Source organism: Schistocerca gregaria, chromosome 3, assembly GCF_023897955.1.
Source record: "Schistocerca gregaria isolate iqSchGreg1 chromosome 3, iqSchGreg1.2, whole genome shotgun sequence".
Classification (NCBI taxonomy): Eukaryota; Metazoa; Arthropoda; class Insecta; order Orthoptera; family Acrididae; genus Schistocerca; species Schistocerca gregaria.
The window spans coordinates 460,305,145-460,328,966 of NC_064922.1; the positions used below are offsets into that span (position 1 = coordinate 460,305,145).

Here is a 23,822-nt window from a genome sequence, read left to right on the forward strand (position 1 = left end):
AGAGTAAGCAAGAAGTTGGAACATTCTCGGAAATCTTCTAATTCTCAGGTCTGATATTTTGCCAGCGTTATTGTCGATAACAGTCAAAATTCTCGATTCCCGGAATGGATGAACTGCCTACATACACAATTATGACCGGATGGAACTCTCAGCGCTCGTGTCTTACTCGCTCCTATGAGTTTTATTGATAATGGCTTCTGTTACATGAGGTTCCATAATTTCAATTGTGCACGTTGACACAATAAATTAGGCATGGTGTCCTTGGAATGAAAACCTTTCCGAAAATGCAGTGTATTTTACACCATCATGTCTCGCGGTCCTGTACGTTTTAAATGCTTACCGCAGTCTGTGTCTTGCGGACAGTCCCCTCCCCGTGACTAAACTGGTAGGTATAGCACTGCAACGGCAACCACTCTTGGCAGCAGCGCCTAACACGATTTGTTTAACCGCTTAATGTTGTGCGAGACGCCCGGCTGGGAGAAGGTCTTGGGGCAGGGGCGGCTGAACGGAGCTGAGATGCCGGTGCCGCTAAATGAAGTAAGAATGGTGGCGGCGCCGCGGGGCCGGTTGCGGGGGTGAGGCGGAACGGCGAGGGGTGGAGAGGGGGCAGGAGGGGGCGCCGTCTTGCAGATCCACGAGGCAGGGCGGAGAGGAGCGGAGGGTATAAAGCTCGGCCCAGCCGGGAGAGGATAAAAAGATCGCGGCGCGGATTAGGCGGGCAGCAGTTTGCGGGCCCGCTGCTCATTACGGCGCAAAGTGAAACACTCGCCACGCGTAAAGAGGCGAGAAATACGGCGCCGGGCCTCTCCCGGCATCGGTACCCCTCTGGGCATGCTGAGCTATGTTCCAGCGCAGCGAGCACTTCTTCCCTTGGCACCGCTTCCCACGTTTTACGCAAGGCCTTGAAAACCAAAAACAAGTCACGGAGACGCGTAATCATTATTACCACGAAGACAATCAACAACAGTAACGAAGAATGGTAGACCATACAATTTACAAATTGGTCTAGCGGCACCCCACGACAACAATAGGACTGATTAAGCTTACCCCTTTACGAAAACCGCAACTTTTTATTCAATATAAATGCAGAAAACTGCAACCAGCCACTTTTTTGAAATAGTTATTTATTCCATGAACCGGTTTTCGAATCTTTTCAGCCTCATCTTCGCATGATGTCAGAAGGTTACGTAACATTTAAATAGCTATGCAACCTCCTGTACACCATATGAAGATGAGCCTGAAAAGGTTTAAAAACCGGTTCATGGGATGAATAAATATTTCAAAAGTGTGACTGGTCGCTGTTTTCTGTATTTACAAACAATAGGACATTCGGATAGTAATTCCTAATATTATCAGTACTGTCTAGTATATCTTTCTTACGATGAAGCCTAAGCGTACGCAAAATATTTTGCAACCACTCACAATGTTACTGTCTTATTTTTCGCTTACCTTTATTAGTGACGTTTCTGCAGTCATTAGTGGTCATTTTTATCATATCGAAACCACTTATAGAGCTACCACGTGATTTACCTTCTTAAAGCTAGAAGATGAGCATCAATTCATCTAAGCCTCTCGCTAACAAATAAGGAAAACAAAACATTTGTTTTTCAGTGCATAATAAGATTTATAACTTTTTGTCCAACACTGTACAAAGTACCTCAAACATTTTTGTGCCTGTTGGTACAGTCGTGTGTGGGCACCGTTTGTAGATCGACAGGTACCGAAACGGCACCCCACTCCTCGCCAAATATTCATAAGTATGACAGGTGTTATGACCTCTACTGCGGCGGAGATCTGATGGCTCAAATCAACCAGATCTCGAACCCTTTTCCCCTTTTCCTGTAAACAATGTTTTGGCCGAGCGGTTCTTGGCGCTTCAGTTCAGAACCGCGCTGCCCCTACGGTCGCAGGTTCGAATCTTGCCTCGGGCATGGATGTATGTGATGTCCTTAGGTTAGTTAGGTTTAAGTAGTTCTAAGTCTAGGGGACTGATGACGTCCTATGTTCAGCCCCTTAGTGCTCAGAGCCATTTGAACCATTTTGGTAAACCCCATGCCCTGAAATCTAGCGGAATCAGATAGGGAAACCGAGGGCGCGAGGCAATGAGACCGCACCCTCTTTCCGATAGAACACTCTGAAGACGTTTCGAGGACAAGTGTGATGACATCCCGATGATAGTGGGGTGAGGCACCATCCTGCTAGCAAATGAATCGGCAGACATCGATGGAACTCCATCGTTCGCCAACATGCCGGGATAGCTCTGCCCTGTCACTGGTAACCAAGCGCCATGAGACTAAACGATTATCACGAAATAGTGAGAATCACATCTTGGAGAGTTTCTCTATCGACAGCGTGTTTACCCGACAATATAAAATGTTCGTACATCCATAGTTGAAATGGAGGACAGTGGGACGTCAGCTGGTATAAATTTATATTAAAAATGAAGAAATTCCTCCAACTGTATTTGAGGTGTCGATTTTATATTGGCAACTAGTTTCAACGTTGTAACAACGCCAACAAGTGTATGGGCCTGAAAATGACGTTGTTACAACGTTGAGTGTAGTTGTCAAAATAAAATCGACACCTCAAATATAGCTGGAGGAATTTCTTCATTTTTAACATAAGCATAAAATGTCGTGTTCTTTCGTTATACGGATTTGTTTGTGTATACTTCTAGCCTGGACACCCTGTATTTCATTATTTAAGATGGCAGGTAACACAGTAATTAACATTAGGAGGAAGTTGTACAAACATTCCAAGACTTCTTTGTGTGTTTACCCTGTTCAGCAGATGAAACAGAAGCACAGTGTTACGTGAGGTATACAAAATCATGCGTGGTATGAAGAAAGGATAGGTACTTGAAGATAATCACGCCTTGGGTCCCTTTGAAAAGGCCTTGCAGCGTCTACGATTGTTGTCGGAGGCGGATGAGCAGCAGGCAGATACGGACTTCTTCATGCGCCTGGTCACGATTTTATAACAAACCGTATCTTCAACCTGGTACGCCGGTGGGATGATTATCTCAGCAGTCACGGCGATTTTGCCTAGTTGGCATACCGTTTCTGGGCTGTACGGCCTTCGAATAGAAACTTTTTGTATCGCCCCTTATACAAGATGATTATAGTGATAGAATGACGTTATATCTGTGTAAGCTGCACTTATCTCGATTATTTTGTGAGGCGGCTGCCTGTTCAAGGCCCTACATCATATATTACCCTGTTTTGCAAATGTGATTACCATATCAGACTACCTTCATTTTGCTTTCTGAATTGTTCTGTGTTATTGTGCATTACTCGCGATTGTCTGGATGTAACTCAGGAGTGGTCAGGACGTAATTTCTGGTAATGTAAATGCGTGATCACACTGGATTTTGGTATAAAGCTTTCTTCTGGTGACATTTAGATTTCTTTGTTCATATGTTGGCTCGGCACTCGGGATCTCCTCCTAACTGTGGAAAAGTAACCTTCCCACACCCTGCAGAGTGATATGTCAGTCAAGCCTCGTTTTTCCTAGTACCTGGGTTCCCGAGAGGACAGCTCTTTGGCGAACGGCGGCCCGGAGATTATCCAATGACCGCGTCTGGTCAATGGTAGATGCACCCGAAGGCGCTCAGGCGAGATCTACGAACAATAGCATCTAGTACCCCAACACAGGCCGAGTGGTTGCGGCCAAAAAAATGGTTCAAATGGCTCAAAGCACTATGGGACTTAACATACGAGGTCATCAGTCCGCTAGAACTACTTAAACCTAGCTAAACCTAAGGTCATCACACACATCCATGCCCGTGGCAAGATTCGAACCTGTGACCGTAGCGGTTCCAAACTTAAGCGCCTAGAACCGCAAGGTCACACCTGCCGGCGGTTGTGGCTGTCCACAGCGAAACCACCTGCTATGTTTGCCCTCTTGGGGCGGTTTTGTTGAGCCACAATTATTGTCACAAGTCCCTTTCGAAAACCTCCCCAGCAGCCCTTCAGTGGGAAGTAGGTTGGTAGCCTTCGTAAAATTTGCAGGAGTTCCCATCGTGGAGAAACGGTTGGGGGAATCTTCGCCCGGTTCCTAACTGCCAGTGAAACTACAGTTTGGTTGGCTGGTGCATGTTAAATTATATGGTAGGAGACAGGGAACCAATTTACTGGTCTGGGACAGATGGTTCATCATCACCTTTTTGCTGATTCGTGGCGGAAAGTTCTCTGCAAGTGCTGTTCCGAGGTGTCGAGGTGCCAGGGTGATGGGAGACAAGCTGGTGCCTACTTGAGTGAAGGAGGTGATTGGACTCCGACCTTATGCCGAGTCACCATGGAGTTACACTTTAAATTTTCACGCTTTTGAGGTATTTCAACAGGGTCTATATGAATAAGACGATGTTTTCGGTTTCATGGTAGTCATCCCGTTACAACCACTGGTATTCTCCATTAGCAGCTTTCATGCCTTAAATGTAGACACCTATTTGGCTATATTTCCGGGATCACAGTAAGACAGCGAAATGCAATGCACACATTCAATTTCATATTTTGCAGCAGAGTGAGAAGAGATGTTTAACCACGCTTTACAGCTCAGTTAGTGTTTCTGAGACACCGCTCGAGTTACGGAACCTATGCATTTATTTTTTTAACTAGGTTACTTTTTGGGGTTTTAGTCCCTACCATTCGTGAATTGCTCTGATACCAGGTGCAGGTCCCGAGGTTACTAAATGATTTTGCAACTCTTCGAGTCCAAATTTTGATTTCATTATTTTCCTACCACGGTTGAAATCATTATTTATATATCCGTAAATTGTTTTGCGGCCACCAATGGAAATCATTTGTCCAGTGTAATGCTGGTGACGACATTTTGTAATTAATTATACATGTGGTTCAAGAAAAGTTCGTTTTTATATCTCTCTTGTGTTTTCAATCTGTTAATTAAGTTTTTTGACTTACCTACTTTCTCCTTGAACTACAATAAAATGTTAGCTGATCCAACTCTCTCGTTTAGTAATTATTAGGTCACCCATCATACTTATTCTCTAACTGTAAGCTAATGGACGAGGCTGCGTGAAGGTTTGAGATATTTAATTTCGGGCAGACTCGAACTCGGCAACTCTCAGTGACCACAAGGAGGGTGCTGTGATGGGGTCAGTTACTCCGGCACCTCTGTACACAGAGAGCAGTACAGTCCGACTCTGAGTCCCTGGTCCTACCCGAACAGTTAGTCCTGTGAACCACAGCAACTCCTTAACATCTGCGCATAATCACGCTCTCTTTCGTTATGCAGTTCAAGTTAGTTATCGAAGAGAAAATAGGGGATGAAGTCCCGTTTTGCAACCTATTTTTACTGATCGTGGTAGTACACATTTAACCTGTGAAGGCTATAAATTCAAACTTTATAGAAGAGTGCTAAGAACTGAAGAACATGGATGTTATGGTAAAAATTTGTGGTGATCTACTAAAAAATTTTTATAGCTGGCAGGAAAAACTTATTTTTGCGTTTGGAAGGCCCTCATGACCAAACACCAGTTTCAAAACATTTTCTAAACAGAAGAATGTTATCTGTTAAAACAAAACACGAAGCTTCGGATGAAAAAACATCATAGCTTTTACGCAAAGAAGTAGATGGCAATCCGACAACAGTGGCGCGAAGAAGGCTGTAAGGAATATTCGCAACAATATTTCTCACTCTCGTATGAAGACTATACCGAAACTGACAAAATATGCGATGGAAATTAAGCTTTCTTATCGCAGATGAAAGTGACAGATAGAAAAAGCGCAGCTTTTATCGTTAATAATGATACGGAAAATTGTCACGTTGTTCTTTCCAACAGACTTCAATCTGCAGTATCTATGTCAGGAGGAAATAATGTGGACGGCTGGTACTTTTCAATATGCAGCTAAACATTTTCTCCTGATTATACACTCCTGGAAATTGAAATAAGAACACCATGCATTCATTTGCCCAGGAAGGGGAAACTTTATTGAGACATTCCTGGGGTCAGATACATCACATGATCACACTGACAGAACCACAGGCACATAGACACAGGCAACAGAGCATGCACTATGTCGGCACTAGTACAGTGTATATCCACCTTACGCAGCAATGCACGCTGCTATTCTCCCATGGAGACGATCGTAGAGATGCTGGATGTAGTCCTGTGGAACGGCTTGCCATGCCATTTCCACCTGGCGCCTCAGTTGGACCAGCGTTCGTGCTGGACGTGCAGACCGCGTGAGACGACGCTTCATCCAGTCCCAAACATGCTCAATGGGGGACAGATCCGGAGATCTTGCTGGCCAGGGTAGTTGACTTACACCTTCTAGAGCACGTTGGGTGGCACGGGATACATGCGGACGTGCATTGTCCTGTTGGAACAGCAAGTTCCCTTGCCGGTCTAGGAATGGTAGAACGATGGGTTGGTTCAAATGGCTCTGAGCACTATGGGACTCAACTGCTGTGGTTATTAGTCCCCTAGAACTTAGAACTACTTAAACCTAACTAACCTAAGGACATCACACACATCCATGCCCGAGGCAGGATTCGAACCTGCGACCGTAGCAGTCGCACGGTTCCGGACTGCGCGCCTAGAACCGCGAGACCACCGCGGCCGGCAGAACGATGGGTTCGATGACGGTTTGGATGTACCGTGCACTATTCAGTGTCCCCTCGACGATCACCAGAGGTGTACGGCCAGTGTAGGAGATCGCTCCCCACACCATGAAGCCGGGTGTTGGCCCTGTGGCCTCGGTCGTATGCAGTCCTGATTGTGGCGCTCACCTGCACGGCGCCAAACACGCATACGACCATCATTGGCACCAAGGCAGAAGCGACTCTCATCGCTGAAGACGACACGTCTCCATTCGTCCCTCCATTCACGCCTGTCGCGACACCTCTGGAGGCGGGCTGCACGATGTTGGGGCGTGAGCGGAAGACGGCCTAACGGTGTGCGGGACCGTAGCCCAGCTTCATGGAGACGGTTGCGAATGGTCCTCGCCGATACCCCAGGAGCAACAGTGCCCTAATTTGCTGGGAAGTGGCGGTGCGGTCCCCTACGGCACTGCGTAGGATCCTACGGTCTTGGCGTGCATCCGTGCGTCGCTGCGGTCCGGTCCCAGGTCGACGGGCACGTGCACCTTCGGCCGACCACTGGCGACAACATCGATGTACTGTGGACACCTCACCCCCCACGTGTTGAGCAATTCGGCGGTACGTCCACCCGGCCTCCCGCTTGCCCACTATACGCCCTCGCTCAAAGTCCGTCAATTGCACATACGGTTCACGTCCACGCTGTCGCGGCATGCTACCAGTGTTAAAGACTGCGATGGAGCTCCGTATGCCACTGCAAACTGGCTGACACTGACGGCGGCGGTGCACAAATGCTGCGCAGCTAGCGCTATTCGACGGCCAACACCGCGGTTCCTGGTGTGTCCGCTGTGCCGTGCGTGTGATCATTGCTTGTACAGCCCTCTCGCAGTGTCCGGAGCAAGTATGGTGGGTCTGATACACCGGTGTCAATGTGTTCTTTTTTCCATTTCCAGAAGTGTAACCGCGTAAACTTCAAAGGTAAGAGTCAGTTGACATAAAAGTTTCTTGAATATCGTGCCGCATCATAATGTAGGGTTCTATACTGGAGTATAGTTTTTACATTATGACGCGGTACGATACTAAGAAAACTTTTATGTCAATTTTCTCCCGTTATTCACGATCCGCAGTTACTCTGAAGGACCTTACGTACCATTATCGCTCAGCCTTATAAAAGATAAGAAGGAAAAATATCTGAAATTCATGCGATGTGTTTAAGATGAAAGTCGGAAAAATTAACTGCCTCCTAATTCGGAAACGACGTAACTGCGCATCAGGCAAGATTGCTCGTTGTCGTTTTCACCTGGCTGAAGGATGGTAATTGCGGTTTTAATTGTTATTTTAAATAAATCGTATACTTCTGGAACGATAAATGGCCATAATTAAATAGAATATTATTTGCCTGTGTCCACAGTTATTCTTTAAATTACTTTATTTATAATATTAGCTATACATCATTCGCGCTACGAGGGTTGTGTCCAGCGGAGGTTCGAGTCCTCCCTCGGGCATGAGTGTGTGTATTTGTCCTTAGGATGGTTTAGGTTAAGTTGAGCGTAAGCTTAGGGACTGGTGACCTTAGCAGTTGAGTCCCATAAGATTTCACACACATCTGAACATTTGGTTGTGTCCATTGCTTAAGTCGTGGACCTTAGCACAATTTTGCCTGCTAAATTTTCGCAGTCATTTCCTTCTGCACATTCAGGTGGCAAAAAATACAAACACTTGGTTTGGCTTCGGCGTACAAAGTCCAGAACACTGAAACAGGCCAGCTGGTGCATTATATCTTTGGCCTTGGTTACGTAAAACTAATGATTTTTTCTGACCTGATAAGGATGCACCCAAATTAGCTTATTACGTACCTAAAAATTGCATTGACGAGCGTGAACAAATTGATACCTACATAAAAATTAAGACTGCAAAAAAATGGTCACGTCATCTACGCGGACTCTATAACCGGGAAGAGGCAAGCTTTCCTACAACAGAAATTAGATTTACCCAGAAATTGTGAAATTGCAAAATTAGAATTTGTAGAGCACGTTTCAAACAAATCGGTTGCGGACAGAACATAAGATAAAGGAAATACAGTTGTTTTCAGGAAATATTTTTGTGAGTGTAATCGGTAATAAAATCTTTCTGTTAAGGTATAACTTGTTTTCTTTGACCTTTCTGATTGGTCGAATACTTACATGTAAACCACGTGCTCCATAGTGGTATTTTACCATCTCTCAGGATCAGGTATGGTACAGTAACAAGATTTGTTCATTTGCATACCAACAGAAAATTCTTCGATAAGGATAGAAGCTGAAGCAGTTAATTAAAATTTATATCAAGGCCGGTACTTCAACGCAGGTGTCCTGCCTACTTTTTCCTATTTGCATTTCGTTCGTGATTGTTCGTTTCATTTAGTGTGGGCGGACGTCACTTGACACCCGTTCTAGTTCATCGTTTATTCCTTTACCTTTTTTTTTCCAGCCAGCCCTCTGACTGACCACGCCGTGCCAACCACTAAACCACAGTGGCATCGTGGCTGACCCAGCTGCACAAACTTCAGTTGACACCTTGATTTTTCTCTCCTTAAATCGTCAGTCTTTCCGAGGCTCTCTGATACTGGAATAGCACCCCAGATTTGTATGTAATTCTAAAATCTTGCCTGTACCTAACGAATAGGTGATCTCTTGATCAGATGAAATTATGTTTCCCTGGAGGCGTGTTGAGTCTCAACTTCATCTTCGATAAGGGCAGGAACAAATTTTAATCCAGTACTTCAGGTGCTATCCTTATCGACGATAAAGCTAAGACTCATTGTGCCCCCAGGCAAATGATATTTTGTCAGATCAATACATCTCTTGTGCATTACGTACAGAACTGGGTTGCTATTCCAATGTCAGAAATCCTTGGCACTACTGACAGTTTAAGACAGGGAAAATCAAGGTGTGAATTGGAGTTTGTGTTTGGAGTTGACAGTGGAGTATGGTAGGCTGTGGAGTTATGTCAGCCGTTACGCCAGGGTGGTGCAGTGTATCGCATACCTGCTCAGTCAACAGGAGACCTGTCCGCCCCCGGTAGCTGAGTGGTCAGCGTGACAGAATGTCAATCCTAAGGGCCCGTGTTCGATTCCCGGCTGGGTCGGAGATTTCCTCCGCTCAGGGACTAGGTGCTGCGTTGTCCTCGTCATCATGATGACTTGAGTGTCGATGGGGATGAAATGTCAATCCTAAGGGCCTGAGGGGAGAAAATCTCCAACCCAGCCGGGAATCGAACCCGGGTTCGATTGACATTTCATCCCCATCGACACGCAAGTCGCAGAAGTGGCTTCAAATCGAAAGACTTGCACCCGGCGAACGGTCTGCCCGATGGGAGGCCCTAGTCACACGACATTTTTATTTAATAGGAGACCTAAGTTCAAGTCCCAGCGTTGATACGAATTTTAATTACTTACTTCAGCTTCCATCCTCAACGAAGATAAAGTTGAGACGCAATATGTTTCGGGAAATGTAATTTCGTAGAGAATTCGTCGGGGGCAGCCTCTGTGTTCACAGAAAAACAACTTCTGGATGTTGCAGAACCACCAGAAACCAATCCTTCGACTGTGTACGTGAGTCTTTCATATCGATACTGGAGAGCTTTTAAGTCCCTTTACTGAGACCTAAGTAAATTCTTATTCTCGCTGGCCGGCAAACTGTATTTGGCTGCCGGCCGATAGCGGCGCTCGTCTGCGAGCACCTCCGGCGACAGCCAGTGCAGGAGAACAAAGAAAGAAGGGGGACGCCGCCCGGGCAGAGGATATGCGCGGACACATAATAAAGTTGTCCGGAATTCGCATGGTCCGGGCAGCGGAGGCGAGGCCGGCTCTGGGTCTGGCCCGCGCCTTATTGTCCCGGCATATGAAGGTGATTCGAGTAAGGGGCCGCGCCGGCGGGGACTCGAATCAATCATCCGCCAACAGGTGTAGCCCCAGACCGGCGCCCGGCCTCGGCAAGAATTCAATCAACGTGCACGCGCCGCTTCTTTATCCCCGCTGCAACCCCGGCCGCCCTGTGGAAATTTGAATCTCCTGCCGGCGCGCCGAGCAGAGCAGAGCTAAGGCAAGCGGTGTTTTTCCGCGTCTCCTGTAGTCCGGACAGGCGGGCTGTCACTGCGCGAGAGGTGGGGGTGGGAGTAGGGGTAGGAGGGGCTCTGGAGGAGGAGGAGACGAGGTCCACCGCCGGACGTAAGAGAAAAGGGTAGCGGCGCGGCATGCGAGAGGAAACGCTAAGGGTAGGTTTGCTAGAAATTGCTTTTCAATCCCTCGGACTTTGAACGAGGAAAAAAGGGGGTCCGGCAGCGCGGCTGGAGGGCGGAGGCGGAACGGGAGGGACCAAGACGGCGCAGCGAGGACGATTCTTTTTATATGATATAGCCGGGGGGCGAGGGGGCAGCGGGCCGCCCCTCCCGCATCCGGACGCGCCCTCCAGGGCGGCTGCCGCGTCCGTAGCGGGGGCGGCGGCGTGTCTCGTTTTTAAAATTTAAGTGGTTTGCTGCTACTGCTGCCGCTGCCGCCACACGCGTCGTACGTTTGCCGGGATCTCTTTCCCCCGCCGCCGCCGCCGCCGCTGCCGTGTAGCTTCTCCTCTCTCTGCCTATATCCGCTACACTGTTACGGTCCGAATGCGAAATTGATCCAGGGACGCACGAGCTAGCGGCCGCCTCAGAAAGGAGGGGCAGGAGCACAAAGCGGCTCCCGGCATTTGATACGAGAAAAATCAAAGAAACCAATATTAAAAAGGAAATAATTATAAGCACCCATTCCGTTTAACACATGTGCTCTGCGTCCTGGGCACTGCTCTTAGTTCTGTATGAAACTATTTTTAAATGGGACGCTGCACTCCTTTGAATATAGTTTCAGCGAGTCTTTGAACATTTTTGAAACGCAACAGCCTTTGAATTATTGCTGTAATTAACATTCAAGTACCGTTATATGTGCATTAAGATGTGCCGTCCGACATGTGATACTGTGCAATCCGATTACACACGTACCGACAAACCTTCCCAACACATCTCTTGTTTCCACTGTCTGTCTGTCTTGTTTCTCTCTCTCTCTCTCTCTCTCTCTCTCTCTCTCTCTCGCACACACACACACACACACACACACACACACACACACACACACACACTCGATCGACACCTTCTACTGCAAAAATGTTGCTCTAGCATCAGTGTAAAGTAAGTCCAAACCTACAGCGCCAAACAGCTTTTTTCGACATGTTTTATGAGTGACGGAGGATATTTCATGTCAATATTGGTGGCATTCTGAGTTATTCTACTTGCAGATGAAGCGGGGCAACATTGATTGTGTAGACAATTCGGTACGTGCACTATCCTCTTTTATTTTATTTTAGTAGTTCCTAGGCAAAATGTACTACTGATGGAGAAGTATTGCAGTCTTTCTCAGATGCCACTGAGAGAATTTCACGGCAACAGAGCTGTTCTTCCCAAGTACACCGTTTAAGTTCCACGAATTGTGTTACAGATTCGAATGGGCAACATCGATTCCCCGAGATCCTAGCAGCGTGTTTTTCAGTTGACTCGATGTCTACTATCATACCCCACTAGCTTTTTGTATCCAGTTTTCTGTACATATGAACTGGACATCCCTATTAACAGAACTTCTCATCTTACTTGCTCGTCCCACCTCATATCATTCCTACGTTAGACCACGCGACGGGCTCCTAAGCTTCTCCAATGGTTCTGTCATTACATTTATCCATTCTTGTTGACAGTTGTCGTGCAATACACCAGTAGGAAATACTGTTTAAGTTATTCTGCTTTCCACTAGAAATTAAAAAGAATGTGGTAAGTTATTGTGGGACGAAACTGCTGAAGTCATCGGTCCCTAGGCTTACACATAACTTAATCTAGCCTAACCTAACTTACTCATGCCCGAAAGACGAGACGTGACAAGGTGCCTAAGGCCGTGCGGCTACCCCGAGCGGCTGTTTTTTTCTGGGCCATATGGCTACGATACTATATTATAATCATTTGAACCGTTGACGAAGTATCAGCTAGTGTTCTTGATCATTTTTGAAAAAAATTGTTGGGGTTTTTACAACTTTAAATTGCCCATGGGCACAGATGATGTTACATACGCATTGAATGAAAAAATTCAGCGCCCAGTACAAGTTTCTCCTGGTAAAGTGAGTCTCCTACTTCGGGAGATACACCGTATGATACCTTGTTCGTCAGTAGCTGACAATGTGGTACAGCATCGAACACTCTTTCTGAAATCTAAACGGACAGAAACTAATTGTTTATTAGCTTCGGACGACATTGTTAAAGTTTTCTCTTTAAGGTCTCATTAGATAAAATGTTACAGGCTTCGGGAGTGGCCCTTCTTATGTGAGCACGAGCTATCATTAAGCTTTCTTTATTGCTCCACACTTTATCTTTTTGCACGACATTCTCAAAATGTTGATGTGAAACCAAAAAGGGTCGTTGCTGTCTTTTATTACTTTACTTTCCAAAAAATTTTAATTGCTATTGGTGTTCATAAAATTCGTGATTCAGTAGTTAGTCTTTTGCTGAAGAAACCTCAGCAGAATGATAGAAAGAATAAAACTTAAGATGCAATAATCAGACTTATACCTATTTATTTAAAGCACTTTTTGACGATTGCCAGGATGCTAAGACTGCTCTACTGTTTCAGTTTCCTCTTTTGACTGATGCTTAGCAGAATAATACTGATAGGCCCACATTGGTCAGTGATGAAATGTACAAGGAAAAGCTTCACAACCAAACGAAATCACTTTTGAGTGACGAGCAGTTCAGTATAATGGCCAAGGTATTAAAGAGCGCCTACACGCATAACTGCATTGGATTCTGTCTCTGCCCCAATGGAAGAGTATATTACACCAGCCGTTAACAATGAGCACACTAGTTTAGGAAGCTAGGCACACCTCTTGCCACATCCTCCACTGGGTGTCTGTAAAGATCACCTGCAACACCTGAGAGCTACAGTGAGACAAAGCGCCAACTTGTACGGCGTCAGAATACTTGCAGCATCCGGGCGCTCATAAATCAGGCCAGAGGGCCCTATCGCTCCGCTTCGCCTGGCCTCGCTCGCTCGCCTTCCTTCCCTAGCCGTGACGCCGTCACACCGCCCACGCTCACGCCCCTCCCCCACCCACTCCACTCCCTCCACCGCTCCGTCGGCTGCCCTGGCCTTATTCAGGCAGCGCCCAAAATGAAACCTGCGCCTTGTAATTAAACTCAGTATCGGCTCCTAATTAAACGTAAACCGAACGAACGATATATTATCCTATCAAGATGGCTCGTTAATACCGCCCCGAGCGGCGCTCCGGCTAAAAGTTTGACGGCGGAAAATTGGCGCCCGCCTCCCGCGCCGGCAGGGAGGGCGTGGGGCTAACTAGTGCCTCCCTCACGTTCCCGCCACCATGGCGCAGCGTAGCCACTGCGGGAAATGCCGAGGACTCTTAAGAATACAAATTGTCCGCGTCATGAACACCTCCCGTACAGGGTCTCTGCAAAGGCTGCTATATATACCATCTGATCAAAAGTATCCGTACACCCAATAGTTTTGCCCAATCTCCACCTTTATGATGGCTTGAACTTTGCTTGGGACACATTCAGTGACGTGGCTCAATGTCTGAGGAGGAATAGCACTCCATTCTTCCGCAAGAGCTGAGACCAGAGATATTTGACGCTGGGGTCTGGAGCGAAGTCGACGTGGTAACTCAACCCAAAGGTGTTCTATTGGATTCCGGTTGGGACTCTGAGAAGGCCAGTCCATTTCAGGAATATTATTGTCCACAAGCCATTGCTGCACGAATGATGCAATATAAAAACATGCATTGTTTAGTTGATGGTCCTCGCACTCGTACATAAAAAATTGCTCTCAGCACTATGGGACTTAACTTCAGAGGTCATTCGTCCCCTAGAACTTAGAACTACTTAAACCTAACTAACCTAAGGACATCACACACATCCATGCCCGAGGCAGGATTCGAACCTGCGACCGTAGCGGTCGCGCGGTTCCAGACAGTAGCGCCTAGAACCGTTTGGCCACTTCTGCCGGCCGTGAAGTACATAATTCTGTAAAATGTGTTCATATCCTTCCGCATTTAGAATTTTTTTTAAGAGCAATACGGGGACCACATCCTAACTACGAAAAACTGCGTCCATACCGTAATAACAGTTCTTCTGTACACTGCAGCAGGCACCGCACAAAATGGCATGTAAGGTTCACCAGGCATTCGCCAATTCCAGACCCTCCCATCGTTTAGCCACAGGATATATCATGATTCTGCTTTCCGAACCACTCGTTTTCAGTCATCCATTGTCCAGTGATGTCGCTCTTAGCACCACCAGGAGTTGCATGACCACTGTACCCCATTCTTTCCAGCTCCCTGCGTACATTATCCAAGCTGGACTGCTGGTAGCACTTTGGATCCACGAATTGTTATTGCCACTGATTTCAAGCGATTTCTTATAACCATCCCCTGTAGTGTTCGACGGTCCCTGTTCGTCAGTTCATAAGGACAGCCTGGTCTTGGTTTAGTTCTGGCTGTTCCTTCACGTTTGCATTCCACAGTCACATCATCGGAAGTCGACTTGGACAGCTTCAGAAGGGATGAAATGGCCATGATGGATTTATGAGGATCTGCAGAAAAGAAATTTCTCCTCATTTTTTACGTGAAATCTTTTAAGGCTTTGTAGACAAAAGAAACTTCATTAAAATTCTAGTTCTTTATTCTTCATGTATACACATTTATTTTTCTAGCGAAGAACACATGTCTCCCAACATTTGTTGATACCGTTACTCCAGAATGTTTGACTTTTTGGCGGAGCCACAACATCACATCTGCTTGTGCTGCCTCGTCAATATCAAAGTGAAGTGCTGGAAGGTGTTCTTTAAGTTTTGGGAACGGATGGAAGTCGGATGGTGCCAGTCGAGACTGTATGGAGAATGATCGAAGACAGTGAAGCCAAGTCGTCGTACCGTTACAGACGTAGCAGTGCGTCACTCAATTCCATAGTTTTGGCCGAAGTACAATGTTGGAAGTGTCGGACTGTTTAATATTGTCTTTGACATTATCGCATGATTTTGACAATTGAGCTGTAATTTTACTTTTACTAGTACCGTACCATCGTATGAGTGATGTCATGTAGACTTCTGTAATAATTTTATGTTGCTTGATTATGATCGTTTCGTTTGAAACTGGCAGCGACTGAAGGCTTGTGTTTCTAGCAGGGCCTGATGATACGTAAATATGACTTTTGTCTTTCTGAATTCTCTGTCTGTGATATGCAGTAGTAAGTACGTCTTTATTTGCGTGCCTGTGCCACTTCGCTCTTGAGCTTGTTTCGCACATCTCGTGTGACGCCCTCACACATCAAATTTTACTACGCAGGTCTCTTCTTATAATATTTTCGTTTCTAACAATTTCTGATTTTCAGTGTTTTCATTATTTTTTTTTTATAAATCCGACCACGCGATTAAACCCTTTCTGCACTTCCCTTATTTCCAAGTCAGTAATTTCACAAGTAAAAGGCACATCTGATTGCCCTTTTACAGGTTTTTCTGGACATTGTCACCTTAGCCACTGCTTCACTTTTTATAAGAAAAATAATGTCTTTCTTAGGTTTATTTTTCCTGTTTTATTTCTTCCGTTTAGCCCCTGTAGATTCCCTGGCTACACTGTCTCCGACCTTCGCCTGTTGCTCCCAACACATTTATTCGTCTTTTACAGTGGAATTCTTAACTTGTTCGTTTCATGATTTCCTTTATTGTTTACTTTCTACCAAAGGGCGTGAGTTGTCCGTGATTGTCGTGAAAAACAAAGCAGTGCTTTTATGTGTTCTTTCAGATTGTTCCTTTATGAATGAGATTCATCTTTCCTCATTCGTGATAATTAACGTATTTATAGAATAAAATCGTCTCTACCAACTGTGTGGACCTTCATGATTCAAACATGCACGTTGTCTTGTCAGGAACAAAATGACTCTGAGCACTATGCGACTTAACTTCTGAGGTCATCAGTCGCCTAGAACTTAGAACTAATTAAATCTAACTAACCTAAAGACATCACCTACATCCATGACCGAGGCAGGATTCGAAACGGAGACCATAGCGGTCGCTCGGTTCCATACTGTAGCGCCTAGAACCGCACGTGTCAGGAACATAAATCGCGTTCTACAATCAGCATAAATTCACCAGCGAGTTATTCTGCGTAATGGAAAAGCAACAATTCCGGTTGCAAATGATGTTTCAATTCCAAAAAGATTTTATTATTATAACAAAAACACGAAAGGGAAAGAAAAATTCTTAATTTCGATTTCGCATATCAAAGTACTCGGTTTGGACGCCTCTGTTAAAGGCCTTATATTAATCCAAGTGCTTAGCGACGACATTTATGCGTTTAATATACACGGCGCAACATAATTAAAGAATCACTTCTACTAAATACCGTTTCGATATAGAAGTTTTAAGTTTGACTCACAGGTGTCTTACTACTTCCTTTGTAATGGTGCAAATGGGTAGCACCCTGAAAAGCCACCCCATCGTCGGATAGTATTGAGACAGCAAGATGTCGAAAGGGGGAAAAAAGGCCAAATCTCAGAAGTTCGTGTAGGGTGCGAGAAGGTTTAGTCTGGCACTAAATTGCACCAGAACTCTTCCCAACACCACAGTGAACGTGTTACATGATAGCTAGGCCGTCGGCCATCTTACCCGCATTTCATCCCTTCTTTTGGCGCCACGTGATGTAGGTCAGAACCGCGACGCCCAGCGTTGAAATCACGAGATTCCTAACAGTAACCGAGGAAAACATTTCAGATACTCCGCTTCTGACAATCGACAAGAAAAAGCCTCAAGGGATGGTATCAAGGATGTCAATGAAACCATTCCTTCCCTTGGAGCGTTAATTCGCATGTATTACGCGGTTAAAAATGGCAATTGGTAATGCGATGAACGACAGAACGAAGTTATTAACGATCTTTGACAGTGATGACACCTTCTGGACGATTCAAACCATCTCGAAGGACATCGTTAGAGAGCAACCTCATTGATAGCGATCGCACCTGTCTGCAGTGCAGTGCGACCACAGTTTCTGTTCTGGAGTACAGTGTGAAACTACAAGGGATAGTTGAAAACTATTTTACAAAATTTGAATTCGATTCAAAGTAGCAGAGGGTACTTACGCCTTTTAGCCCTCCTGTTTCGTGGCTTTTTGTAGCTTCATCATGAAGGGTTGCAACATTGACAGATGAATGAACAAAAAGGCAAAGGGTCTCTCAAAAAGCCCCAGTTCGCAGACAACCTCGGTGTCAGCCGCCCACGTTTGCTGAGCACATTAAAAATGTACCTGTACACAGGAAACCCGTGACGAGACCCCTAAGCGACAGCAGATGGAATCTTCCGTCTGCCAGTAGACATTTGGAACCCGAAGTGAGTGAAGGGGTTGCTTGTACGTTAGGGCCTAGGACTCCGTTTGTACAGGTACATTTTTAAAGTGTTCAACCAACATGCGCGTGTACACTACGGGTACTGCCCAACTGGGAGTCTTAAAGGGATCCTCTTCCGATTTATTCACGCATGTGTTAACGTGGCACCTCTCGGAGGTCATGTCACACAAAAGCACAAAACAGGAGGGCTGAAACGGCCTGAGCACCCTTTGCTGCTTCGGATCGCGTTCAGATTTTATCGAATGGTTTTTTAACGGTGCCTGGTGCTTCCAAGCTATACACCACTACTAAAACTATGGCCGCACTGCTCTCCAAAGGGGTACGATCACGATGAATGGGGTTGCTCTGCAGACCCGTATCAGTATTCCTGTTCTGATTTTGAGGAGATTTTCCTACAGAAGCTGTTAGGAGCCAGTTGGAGGTGGTACATGAAATGTTAGCGGTGTCATGCTCCAGTCCATATGTCAGATACATGAATTTTCCTTAGGGATACAGACAGGCATCTTTGAGTACTGGCAGTAGAGTAACATTAAGTTCCTCACGTGAATTAAAGAGAGGTTGGAGAACCTTACGTAGACTTATTTGATAGTGTAAAGAACAGAAAATTATCCAAGATACACCAACAGATATTTCTGATTAGGTCTGTGGAGCTTTACGTCCCGAAGTTTGACTAGCGTGCTGCACATCGCCAAGAATGATTGCGAGAGCTGTTCGGACAGTTAGGTCCAGTCTGTCGCGAAATGGAAACCAGAGTGAAAATCAAAGATGTTTTATTTGGAATAGTTTGCTACACATTCCAGCTGTTTCTGTACATAATCTGCGGCCCGATACGGACATCTGTCATAGCGTTGCGCGGACTTTCCAATATCCTCGTCATAGAAGACAGCTGCCTATGCTTTCCACTAGTTCTTTACGCTGGTCTACGGTTCGTTGTCTTTGCCAAAATGTTGTCTTCATGGTCAGCGGTTCATGTGAGTAGAGTTGAACATCAGAAGGAGTCAATTCTGGGCTGTATGTCGGGTGATCAAACACTTCCCATCGAGAACGCTGCAGGGGCGTCCTCATTGCCCTGCAGCGTGCGGTCGAGAATTGTCATGAAGAAGGAAATGCAAGCCAATTACGTTATATGGGGAGCATGAAACAGACCGAAACCTCTCAGCGGGCGCACATACTTGACGGGAGACACTATTGTTCCAGGCATCTTTAGGTACTCACTTTGGACTCAGAACAGAAAAGAACGACGAGACGAGATCGACGGGCATACTAGAGACACTGCCCAACACATTTGTGAAAAGCTTCTTCGGATTTTCTCTGTCATTTCAATTTCTTGATCTATCGGGCCTTACGTTACGAATAGCCCTCGTAGAGTCTGGCCGCGCCGCGACTGTGATTTCGCGAGACGTCACGGCCCCGAGGCACGGATGAAATGTGCTTTTTAAGAGATGCTGGATGTAACTTTCATGTGAATAAGACTACACGCAGAGAGCTGGGGCACACACATTGCTTTCCGTGATAAACTGGGAGTAGCCAAGAAGAGCATCCAGCCACTTCTTAAATTAACTATGCTGATATGGGCAACAACGGTGTGTACCTAGTTAGTTTGGACAAATAGCTGCCCCCTAGAGGAAGGACTGGGGAAAAAAAGTTTAAATTCGTGTGAAATCTTATGGGACTTAACTGCTAAGGTAATCAGTCCCTAAGCTTACACACTACTTAACATAAATTATCGTAAGGACAAACACGCACACACATGCCCGAGGGAGGACTCGAACCTCCGCACCACTGGGGAAAACATTGAACATAATTTGTTATTAAACACTTCCTCCAAAAATTTATTAGCCATCAAAAAATTAATTCTTCCAAAACAGTAATGAAGCAGAAACATCAATGTTTTCTTTTCTGTGTAAAAAAGAAAAAAAATAAAGATGACAGTTTTAAGAAAAATTATGAAACTCCAAATACCAAATGATAAGAATTTATATGTGCTACACAATTTTGAAATGATTACCAGATATCAGACACATTAAATATTAATAAATCACAATACATCAGCCCGACATTACATCGGATCACAAGTCCGCTGGCGGCTCAAAAGAGACGCGGCGTAGACCTCGGGCATCTGCCCCTGTGACAAAAAGGCCAGCGAGATTAAGTTGACTGATACAACAAGTGGAGCAAATACTCACAGGATTTGGCCTAGCCCTAAGAGATGTCACACTTAGAGCGAACAAGAACACGGGAGTAACCAAGATTCAAAGGACAATTATGCTTCAAATGGTTTAAATGTGAGCAAAATCTTGACAAATACAAAAGGCGCTTTCAAACCAGTATTGAAAGCTCAAGAGGTTCCTTGACACTACCGGCGTTTTTAAATATTTCCTGCTTGTACAATTTTATAACAGATAACAGCACGATCTGAGTATCATGTAAAACATTCCACTAAAGAGGAGTTGTGCTAGCTAAGGAGGAAGATACTACTGGCTGTAAGAATCAAGTCACTGCCAGTAACTAAAGTAGATCCGCTTTCTTATTCTCAGCACAGTGGCAACGTGTAACCTAGACTAAGAGCTGAAAACAGGCCGCAACGCTTTAAAATCAAAGACACAAGAAAACAGCAGTTCGAACTTTCACCTAGTATCGGGCGCCAGAAAATAAAAATAAAAAAAACATGTTAAAAAGTTAAGCCTATTTACATACGGGAGGGAGTTGAGCAGTGCCAGCGGCCCCTTCAGATAATCACAAATTAAATGCAAAAGAGACCAAAGTAGGTGCTCAATTCGCCGGGCGCGAGTATCGACCTCGCAGCACGACTCACATGCCAAACCACCATCTCGTAACCAAGTTGAAATTGTGAATATGTGGGAGAAAGGCAGGTACAAGAAAGAAAGAAAAAAAACAGGAAAAGGAATTGCTAGTAGTGATCAAGATATCTTCCGCCATGCATCATATTTTTAATTTTTTTTTATCTAATAACTGCAAATGTAAAGACTTGATACCTGATGTTTTAAAACAAGTAGCAGGTATTACAGTTTTCGTTTGTCATCTTTTTTATAGTTTTTTGTTTTGTTTTTTTATGTGCAGTACTTGAGAAAGAATAATTCTTTTTTAAAACAATAATAATTTGAGGTTGAGATAGAAATAACGTTTTGTGTTTCAAGAAGAATGTAAAAAGGTTATAGGCTAGAGGAGAGCTATGGTGGTGCTGTCGCCGACTGTGGCTGGCGGTGAATACCTCGGAATGGTTTCTTCGAGCTATTGGCTCACAGTCACAATAGTTTATAGTTAGTAGTAGAAAAATAGTATGGCTAATCCTATGTGTTAACATCAGATACTCATCCGTGTACAGCACTGGGTGCTATCTCGGGTAGGTCGCCAGCAGCTTACACTACATTTACTGTCGTATTCGCTATCCTTCAGTATTATTTGACTGATATGCACAATTTATCAGCGCGCTTTGGTATTTTATGTCTAATTCATTAGTCTAGGTGTCTCATTTACAGCTACTGCTACATCTCATCTTCCTCCTCCTCCTCCTCTGGTTCCTCTTCAGTGTCATTGTGTTCTCTGTCACTGTGGGGTCGCTGTCCACCCTCTGGAGATTGTTGTGACGCTGCATGCACACACGTCTGTTTCGTTGTGTCCGCAGGTACTCTACATCAGCGTATGGTGGCTTGCTGAGTGTGTATGTAGATGTGGAGGCGTGAAGGCTCGGACGTGAGTGATGCCACCCGGAGCCGTGAAACTCGAGACGCGACGCTGCGCGTTGGCCGTTAGGCTGGCGCGCCGCGGACCCGTCTCCTAATTAGCCGCTCGCTCTCTCTCTCCGGGCGGGAGAGCAGCTGCAGTCGCGCCCTGGCGGGATTTTGTTCAGCGCGCGCGGCCGTGCGAGGGCTGCAACCGCGGAGCGCCGGCCACCGCGAGCGCCGGCAAAAAGCGGGCGAATTACCGCCGCCCGCCGCTCCCATTACGAAATATTACGGCATTTGAGCGGGCCTGCGCCTGACAGCTACTCATTTTAATTGGCAAACAACTAATTAGTCGCTACCTGAGAGCGGGGAGGCGATACGGCTTCGGGGAAAATGAAGGGAACCCGGGAGGGAGGGTGGGTGGGCGGAGGACGGGTGGGAGGGGAATCGGGGAGGAGCATTACATTGGCGGAAGGGGAGGGGAGAAGGGGAGGAAAACTTTTATTCGGCGATAATAATGGCTGCTCTCCGGGCTGACATATGGCACCGCACCGCACGCATGCGCGCACTCGAGATAGCGGCGGCGGCCGTTATTATCATGGACACGCGGTAATAAAGGGCACGTAAAACACGCGCAATTAGCGCGCGACACGCGCCAGCACCGCCGCCGCCACCGCCCCGGATCACCGCCGCCGGGCGGCGTAATTAGACAGCCCCGTGGCCCGCGGAGGCAGATGGCGGCGGCGGCGGCGCTGGCTGGCTCCCGCTGCAGCGGCGGCCAACTATGTGCCGCGGCTAATGATCTTACGTCAGCGGGGGACATTCTAACGACCCTGCGTGCTCAAGATTCTCCGTCACGCAGTCTACTTGCGGAAGAATTCTCCTAATCCGTGACGCGGAATGGTTCATTTCCTAACTGGCACTTACTATTACTTCACCATAAGGTTCCACTTCACATCAGTTGCCTGTTCTCAGATGCCACTAACTTCTGTCCTGCTAACCTTCTTCCTATAGAACTCTCTTTCCCGCGGCTTTGGCCTTAGTTCCCCTCAACGTTGCGCTCCGCCTCTTTCGGCTCCTTCTGTCTGGTAGAGACTTTTTGAGCAAACAATGCGGCCATCGTTGTTCTTCCATCCATCTCATCACTCGAGCATCCATTCTATCCGTGACTGGTTCCACAGCATCCATTTCCATTAGTACATACTCATTCCTCATTCGACCCACGCGGTTCTCATGATTCCCTGTAATCCGTCCATTCCGACAGCTTCATTTTCTCCTTTTATCTCTCGTGCAATGTCCTACTCTCTGAGCCATAAGTCAGAATGCTTTCAGGACAGCACGTAACACTACTTTCTTTTGGTATTTATCCATCCTCAGCAACAGTAGCAGCAGTCGTAGCATATAACGAAATAATAAGCAACCTGTAGCATAAAAGAAACTTAATTTTGTTATCGGTTTTGGTTTGACATTCGCAAATAATGCGATAGGTATAGCCTTTTGAAGAAATACGCTAAGTGCCCGAAACCGGTAAAGAAATTAAATTTCGTGATATAATACTTCCTTTGTTCGTCTGGATATGGACCGACTCCCAAAGATCCCATTTACTCATCTAACACCCACCCTCGCTTGAGATATCCTGCGCAATATGTCCAAGTCACACTGTCCAGTCTTACAGATTAGTGACATTTGCACACTTCCACATGTCTTACCCGGCCAACTCAGAATTCATGTCCTCACCTTGGCCACTTCCATCAACAAGATATCTTTTATCCATACTAACTGTCAGGCCCCTTTGTTCACAAGTATCCATCAACTTTCTCATTTGATAAATGGAATCATCCTTACTCAGATCCATAAGTACTTGATCGTCGGCAAACAGCAATGAATATAAACTTTGATGTTGTACTGCCACACTCACACTCACACTTCTGCACTTTCAGTAATCAAGAGCAAGTTCTAAAAACAACTTAAATAATTTGGTGACATTGAATATTCTCCTCTTAACTCTTTACTTGTTTCGAAACTTCCGGATATCTAACAAACAACTTTCACAACTGTCTCGTGTTGTGGTACATCCTTTCCACCAACCACATTAACGCACTACTCACTCCAATATTATCC

The 23,822-nt window shown here is 45.8% G+C and overlaps 1 protein-coding gene across 2 annotated transcripts in view; it reads right to left on the minus strand.

The window, feature by feature from the left end:
- The window catches only part of LOC126355204 (LIM domain only protein 3-like), a 295,646-nt gene that overhangs the window by 231,625 nt on the left and 40,199 nt on the right, over positions 1-23,822 (minus strand). The window lies entirely within an intron of this gene.